The sequence below is a fragment of the Elaeis guineensis genome, chromosome 11 (assembly GCF_000442705.2).
Source record: "Elaeis guineensis isolate ETL-2024a chromosome 11, EG11, whole genome shotgun sequence".
Taxonomy (NCBI): Eukaryota; Viridiplantae; Streptophyta; class Magnoliopsida; order Arecales; family Arecaceae; genus Elaeis; species Elaeis guineensis.
The window spans coordinates 80586903-80596176 of NC_026003.2; positions in this window are offsets into that span (position 1 = coordinate 80586903).

Here is a 9274-nt window from a genome sequence, read left to right on the forward strand (position 1 = left end):
GAGACCAAACCACCTCGGCGATTAGGTCAACTCATAACCTAACGGGTCAAACCCAACTGAATCCAATTCAATTGAACTTGATCCAAAAATAATTACTCAATCAAATTGAGTTAATTAGTGATCAAATCATTAATTAAACTTCTCATAAATACTGAGTCCAAATCTGATGGGCAATCGGACATCAAAGTCCATCGATATGAAATCTTGATCGAAGAGTCCCAAACCAGTCGGACTCTTGACCCCGATACTCAAAATTTATGGAACTCATGATCAGAGAATCTTGATTCTCGATCACAGAGTCCCAGACATGTAGGACTCAGAGTCTCCAAGTATTAGGACTCTTGGTCGAAGAGTCTCAATCCAGTGAGACTCTTCACCAGCCATCAGATCAGATCGGAACCTCTAATGTGTGTGATCCCACAGGTTCGAACCTAAGCCAGTAGCACAGAAACCAATTTTTGTACTAATCGAAGTGACCATCTAGCAATGGTACCCGATGTCCGGATAGGTCGAATAGTTACAATCACAATATTCAAAACCTACGCGAATATGGTTACTGTATAATTCATCCCTTTTGACCCCTGTGTATAGGATGATTCAGGGTTAAACTATCAACCCTGATCAGATCATCCGAATCGTGCTCAACTTAATCAGTCCTGTGACTCCTCACTAGGACTACCTTGGCCAAAGTTTTGTTAAATTGAAACACGACTGTACATAGCTCCTGAACTGGTGTGGTCAATCCCATCTTGACACACGCACCGACGAGTCAAGTACTTGACTACACCCAGCAGCCTTCCGTCACTGAATTAGAAATTCAGGTAGTCCATTGCCTAAGTGCAGTGAGTTGCTTGCAAGTCACTGTGGCAGTCTCAGGTCAGAGGGACAATTATACCCATATCCCATCGGAGCAAATCTTGACAGCAGAAAAAGCTCCAGAGTTGGTCACATTCAGTGCAGATGTACCCTTACATCTCACCTGTATGCCATACCAGTGTCTCCACACTCCTTGGTTAAGAGGACAACCAACCCATATGGCACACAACGACCTATGCTTGATAAATGTTGTTGTCCTTGGTAACAACGTATCATTTGGTCGCGAATAGTTTAAGGACTAAACGACAAATCCTCCTTTGTCGAGTCTAAATAGTCCTAAGGAATTCACCACAACACAAGAGTTCATTAGAAGATGAAATAATTTATGATAAAAAATATCAAAATAATTTTTATTTATTTATAATTCATATACTAATACAAGAAAGAGCATAACCGTCAACAGACTGATGATTGACTTTGGGACACTATTTCAACAATCTCCCACTTGGCCTAAAGCCAATCGATGCAGTATCTAATACCCATCTTCGACTTGAAGTCATCGAACTCCATCACCGCAATGGCTTTAGTGAATGGGTCGGCCAGGTTCTCCTTCCGTTGATCTTCTGAAGGTCGACGTCATCTTGATCCATAATTTTTTGGATGAGATGGTAGCGGCACAGAATATGCTTCGTCCGCTAATTTTTTGGATGAGATGGTAGCGGCACAGAATATGCTTCGTCCGCTGGTGTGCCTTCGGTTCCTTCGCCTGAGCAATGGCTCCAGAGCTGTCACAATAGAGCAGAACTGAACCAACAAGGGAGGGTGCTACTCCGAGCTCGATGATGAATTTTCTTAGCCACACTACTTCTTTGGCAGCATCTGATGCAGCGACATATTCTGCTTCGCAAACTGAATCAGCCACAGTGTGCTGCTTGAAACTCTTCCAGCAGACAGCTCCACCATTAAGGGTAAAAATAAATCCCGACACACTCTTGCTGTCATTATGATCAGACTGGAAACTGAAGTTTGTAAACCCCATAAGTCTCAAGTCCAATTCACCATAAACAAGCTACTGGTCCTTATATTTCTTAAATACTTCAGGATGGTTTTAACAACCTTCCAGTGATTCTCCCCTGGATCAGATTGGTATCTACTCACTACCCCTAGTGAGTATGCCACATCTGATCGTGTACATGTCATGGCGTATATGATAGATCCCACTGCCGAAGCATATGGAATTCTACCCATATGCTCTCTCTCTTGAGGTGTTGTCGGATAATCCCTCTTCGAGAGAGAAATTCCATGGCCTATCGGTAGATAGTCTTTCTTGAAATTCTCCATGCTGAACCTCTTCAGCATAGTATCAATGTACATGGACTGGGATAAGCCAAGCAACCTTTTAGATCTATTCCTATAGATCATCATCCTAGGATGTAGGAAGCTTCTCCCAGATCCTTCATGGAGAACTATGACGACAGCCAAATCTTTATTCCTTGTAATGCAGGGATATCATTCCCGATTAAGAGAATATCATCCACATACAATATAAGAAATACCACTACTGGACCATTAGCCCACTTATAAATGCAGGGCTTTCTTCATTCTTAACGAAGCCATACGTCTTGATCATCCTATCAAAATGTATGTTCCAACTCCGGGATGCCCACTTAAGTCCATAAATGGACCTCTATAGCCTACACACCTTAGACTCATCTGTGGATGTGAACCCTTCAGGTTGTATCATATACACCTCTTCGTCCAGCTCTCCATTTAGGAAAGCTATCTTCACATCCATCTGCTAGATTTCATAGTCCAGATGGGCAGCTATCGCAAGTATAATCCGAATGGATTTGAGCATTGCCATAGGAGAAAATATCTCGTCATAGTCTATACCATAACATTGACGATATCCCTTGGCAACCAGATGGGCTTTATAGATTTCTACCTTTCCATTTGCGCCCCTCTTCCTCTTGAAGACCCATTTACATCCTATGGATTTTACTCGTTCGGGTGGGTCAACCAATGTCCACACATCGTTGACCTTCATGGACTCCATTTCGGATTTTATGCCTCTAGCTATTTCTCAGAGTCAGATCTCTGTATTGCATCCATGTAGGTGATCGGATCCTCATCGTTTTCATCAAGTTTGACAGGATCGCCATCTCGGACCAAGAAACCATAGTATCTGTCCAGTTGACGTGGTACTCTACCAGATCGCCTTAAGGGTGCAGGAGCAATGGGCTCCGGATCTGATCTAACTAAATTCGATTCAGGTTCAGTAACTTGTGTCAGTTTTTCCACCTATCGAACTTCCTCAAGTTTGACCTTAGAGGCAACAGTTCCTTCACCAAGGAACTCTTTTTCCAAAAAGATTGCCTTAAGGCTGACAAACACCTTATGCTCATCAGCTAGGTAAAAATAATACCCTTTGGTCTCTTTTGGGTACCCTATGAAATAACACTTGTCAGACCTAGGTCCAAGCTTGTCCATAATTAAACATTTAACATAAACCGGACACCCCCAAACCCTAAGATACGAGAGTACTGGCTTACGTCCTATCCATATCTCATAAGGCATTTTGGTTACAGACTTACTCGAAACCCTATTTAGAAGGTAACAAGCCGATTCGAGTGTATATCCCCAGAAGGAGATCGACAGACCAACAAACCCCATCATGGATCGAACCATGTCCAACAAGGTCCGATTCCTCCTTTCAGACACACCATTATGCTGTGGTATTTCAGGAGGAGTCCACTGAGAGAGAATCCCATTCTCCCCAAGATATGTCAGAAACTCATTGGAAAGGTATTCACCTCCTCGATCAGATCGAAGAGTTTTAATACACTTTTCAATTTATTTTTCTACCTCATTTCAGAATAGTTTGAACATTTCAAACGACTCCAACTTATGCTTCATTAGGTAGACATACCCATACCTCGATAGGTCGTCTGTGAAGGTTATGAAGTAGAAATATCCACCTCTTGCACTTGAGCTCATGGGTCCACATACATCAGAATGTATCAGACCCAAGAGTTCACTGACTCGCTCATCTTTTTTAGTAAAAGGTGTTTGGTCATCTTTCCAAGAAGACATGACTCACAGGTTGGAAGTGATTCACAATCACCAACTTCAAAAATTTCTTCTTGAGCAAACCTGTTTATCCTGTTCTTATTGATATGACCTAGCCTACAGTGCCAAAGGTAGACTTCTGACATATTATTCATTCTAGGACGTTTACCGGAGGTTTGAACTATATTAACAGGCTGTGATAGTAAGTAAATTTATTATTTAGTTGTCCAACAAACATTGTAACACCATTCAAAATGATATTACAAATATTTTTTTTATTAAAAATTCATAACTGTACATGACCAAAAGGCCTACAAAAATAATATTTAGTAAAAAACTTGGACAATAGTGACATTCACTCAGAATTACATTACGAGAGTTGATTACAAGGTTCATGATTCCTAAAGCTAGAACTGAAATTTTGCTTCCATCTCCAACATTCAAGAACCTCTCGCCTTTATCAAATCTCCTACTGACCTGCAGACCCTGCATCGAATTACAGATATGATAAGGACTTCCGGTATCCAATACCCAGGCAGTAGTATCACAAATGGAAAAATTGTAAGGTGTTATCATATAATTACCTTGCTTCTTCTTCAGCCTGTTCGGGTCCAGGGAGGCAATGTATAAAGGACAGTTCCTCTTCCAGTGCCCCTGCTTCTTACAAAAGAAGCACTCCACCTGGCTCTGGTCAAGCTTGCACTTCTTGGTCTGACCCTGTGCTGACGTCCCAGCATGCGGCTGCACCTTCTTATTCTTCTTCTTCTTGTTTTTCTTCTCTTTCTTAAAGGGTCGACGATCAGAAGAAGACCCTCCCACAACATTCACCGACTCCTTATGGAGCTGTGGTCCTTCTCAAAGTTCTGTAGAAACCCCAATAAGCCGTGGTAGTTCACTGCAGGCTTTATCATCCGTAAATGAGTAAGGAAGGGGAGGAAGGACTTGGGCAAAGAATTAAGGATCGCATCCTTATCGAGCTGCTCGTACAAGGGAAAGCCCAGTTTACTTAAGCGCTCAATCATTTCGATCATGTATAGTACATGATTAGTAACTGAGGCCCCATCCCTCATCCGAGCATTGAAAATGGCACAACTAGTTTTGTGCCTTTCAATGTCGTCAGGCGTACCAAAGGAGTTGTTCAACATTTGAAGCATCTCTTGCGGTTGGGCATTCTCGAACCTACGGCTGAACTCATCATTCATTGCCGCCAGCATTATGCACCGAATGGTGGTGCGATCGTTGAGCCACTTCTGATAAGTATCTCGGACCGTCCCTCTAGCGTTCGGGGCTGGCTCTTCAGGTACCGGATCCGTTACTACATAAAGGATCCGTTCATGCTCAAGGATGATTTTCAATTTTCGATACCAGCTATCGAAATTAGGTCCCATGAGCTTGTCATTATCTAATAATGACTGGAGCGACAGGATAGTGGCCATAGCTGCATAAAGAAAAATTAGATTTTTATTAGTATATAAATTATTAATACTAAAGATTTGGACTTTAGTCTAAAGTTTCTCCCAGTATTTTTATGAACTGGTAGCCTCAACCTCCAATTCGAGGAATTATTTTAATTTCTTAGTGGGTACTAGAATCCACACAGACTACACACGAGCCCAACTTTGGTTGGTCAACCCATGTGCATCTATGGGTAGGTTCATAACCAGTTGTTTCTCTAAACAACTTCTAGTAATTGATTTTGCCCCAGAACCTAATCAGTAGGCTTTGGCCTCCACTGAAAAGATCTGGTTAGGTCCAACCATTAATATGACTTAATTTGGTGAATCAGACCAATAAATGATCAAGTCCAACTTTGGCCGACCAACCTGACCACCATCAAAAAGACTCATCCAAATTATCATATTATGAATGATAATTCCATTAGTCAATAAGCACCAGGCCTTTGGGCCTCCAGTGATTATTAAACTAATGGACTCATTATCACTCACTTAATGGGAGGCTATGACTTAGTTATCACTATAACTTAATCATTTTTAGGGACCTAATAATTTTTGAAGATTTTATTAAAGGATAGAAGAGAAGAAATTGACCAGCCAATTTCAATCCTCCCACTGACTTCACCAAGTCAGATTAAAAAAGATTTAATTAAAGTCGGTATTAGGAGCACCTAAATCAGTCACACTGATTTACCTAATGACATGGGTGAGTCCTAATCACCAAGTGATCTAATCAAAATCTAACTCACCAGGTTGGCCAGGTAAGTGAGATCAGTGGTGAAGATATGCCATTAATTCGTCAGAGATCGAATCAATGTGAGTAGCTCTCACTTAAAAACCACTGGTCAGACTACCGAACTTACCTTAGACACCAACCGGTTTATTAGTTTTAATTTGATCAACTTAGTAAATAGGGTTCCACCATGTAGCCATGAATTAAGTTCATTTTGGTCTAGTTAAAGACATGGACCCATTCAACTACAACTATTAGAGTTGAGTCTAGAGTGTCCTTGACCTAATCTAATTTAATTTTTGATTAGATTTGATCAATTACTCTAATTTAGTCCATTTCTTTAAGCTAACCTTAGGTCTAACCCAATTATGGACCTAATCCATCTAACCCATTGACCCACAAGTTTATGCAATTGTCTTAGGTCTTAATTCACAATTCTAGACCAACTAGACAACACTCAATTCTTTTAATTAAGTATTTGGACTGATGGGTCAGGGTTTGGCATTTCAAAAATAATTTTCAAATTTGAAAGGTTTTATTTTCTGTTCACCAAATGTGTTGACTCATTTCACAAACGGATCAGCACATTTCATAAACAGCAATTCTATTGCTAATTACATAACAGAAAATAACTCAATCAAAATAAATCATGAATATTTCTTTAGATCTAATCTAACACATTCATGATAAATTTTACAATTGAATATTTACAATTAAGTTCTTTCGCTGCTTTATTTGCATGGGATATAATCGCATCGGCACCCCTACCGCCATAGGAGAATCCCATCGAATGAGAGGAGAGGGCCTTTAAACCCTACTTTTCTCCTATGACGGACGACCATGGCAACCAACCCAATTAGACTACTTGCTACTTGGATCAAGTATATCTAAATATATCAATTTTAAAATTTAAATTTCAAATTTTAAATTTTTAATTTCAAATTTTAAATTTTAAATTTTGAATTTCAAATTTGAAATTTAAAATTTAAAATTTTAAAATTTAAATTTCAAATTTTTGAATTTTGAATTTTAAATTTCAAATTTCAAATTCAAATTCAAATTTCAAATTTTAAATTTTAAATTCAAATTTCAAATTTAAACTTTTAGATTACTACTTAATCTATGCATGTAAATGTATATCATATTTTAGAACCTGCTCTGATACCATTTGAAGTGAATTTCAGTACAGGGGTAAAATGGTAATTTTAAAATTTTTCAAAATTATAATTTTACAGTAGAAATTATTAATTAATCTAATTAATTAATATGTATTAACCCTACATAAGATTTAAATATGATATATATAGCATGTATTTAAATTTAAAATTTTGAATTCTACAGTAAATATTTTACTGTTATGTGTTCAGAACACATTACCTTCATGCAGGTAGTCGATCATCGCAGTCTGATCATCGTCAGGATGGTCTGATTATCGCAATATAGCCACACAGTATGTCTGGCCTCTGCGAATTATCCACACGAAGCTTTTGATCTGATCAGCTCCTCACGAATGCTAGTTTGTTGCAGAATCTTTTCGATGGCTGATGCTGATCGAACTCCTTCGATCGGTATCTGCTGACTCCTCAGATGCTTCGGATCATTAGCACAGGTGGTTGAGAGGTTGATGAAGCTCTCCCTAAAGTTTGGTGGGCTCACAACACTCGTAGCTCACCTTCTCACTTCCCGAACTCTAGGCAGTAACCTAGGGTACACACAGAAAATCCTGCACCCAAAATCTTTTCTTTTCTCTTCTTTTCTTTTCTTTTCTCATGCACAAGGCTTTTCTCATGCCACCTTTCTCTCACAGATCAGATGTATGCATGCCCCACCTTCTCATCCCTTTTAAAATGGTGCAGACCGTATTTTTACCGTATTTTTACCGCGTGAGAGGATAAAGCTAGGTGGTTGCTCACTTGAATTCAAATCGAATTTGAATTCAAATGCCAACCAACCTATCCTTATCCACTTAAGGTGTGAGAAGGGAGGGGCTGGGCTTCTTTTGCGTGAAGAGTATACACGAGAAACTTTTTCTCGTGTAGAATAAGTGGTGCACAAGTGGATAAGGTGGCGCATGAGATTAGTTGCCCATTCAAATTCAAACTTCATTTGAATTTGAATGACCAACCAACCATCTTTATCCACTAAAAATGGGCACAAAGGAGGGGTGTGGGAAGGCTTCTGCATGGGAGAAAATTCATGAAAACTTGTTTCTCATGAATTCAAATAGGCGCAGGTGAGGTGAGGTGGCGCAGGGAGATGAGTCAAGGTGATTTCAAATCTAATTGAACCAACCTTATCAAAATAGGTTAGGCACAATTAGACTAAATTAAACCCAACACAATTAAGCTTAATTAGGCTTAATAAAATCTTAATCAAATCAAGAATTGACTAAGCCCAATCCTTGATCAAATCAGGGACCAAACCACCTCGGCGATTAGGTCAACTCTTAACCTAATCGGGTCAAACCCAACTGAATCCAATTCAATTGGACTTGATCCAAAAATAATCACTCAATCAAATTGAGTTAATTAGCAATCAAATCACTAATTAAATCTCTCATAAATATTGAGTCCAAATCTGATGGGCAATCGGGCATCAAAGTCCATCGATATGAAACTTTGATCGAAGAGTCCCAAACCAGCGGGACTCTTGACCTCGATACCCAAAATGTGTGGAACTTGTGATCAGAGAATCCTGATTCTCGATCATAGAGTCCCAGACATGTAGGACTCAGAGTCTCAAGTATTAGGACTCTTGGTCGAAGAGTTCCAGTCCAGTGGGACTCTTCACCAGCCATTAGATCAGATAGGAACCTCTAATGTGTGTGACCCCACAGGTTCGAACCTAAGCCGTAGCACAGGAATCAATTTTTGTACTAATCGAAGTGACCATCTAGCAATGGTATCCGATATCTAGATAGATCGAATTGTCGCAATCGCAACATTCAGAACCTACGCGAATATGGTTACTGTATAATTCATCCCTTTTGACCCCTGTGTATAGGAGACTCGGGATTAAACTATCAACCCTGATCAGATCATCCGAATCATGCTCAACTCAATCAGTCCTGTGACTCCTCACTAGGACTACCCTAGCCAAAGTTTTGCTAAATTGAAACAAACTATATACAGCTCCTGAACTGGAGTGGTCAATCCCATCTTGACACACGCACCGACAAGTCAAGTACTTGACTACACCCAAC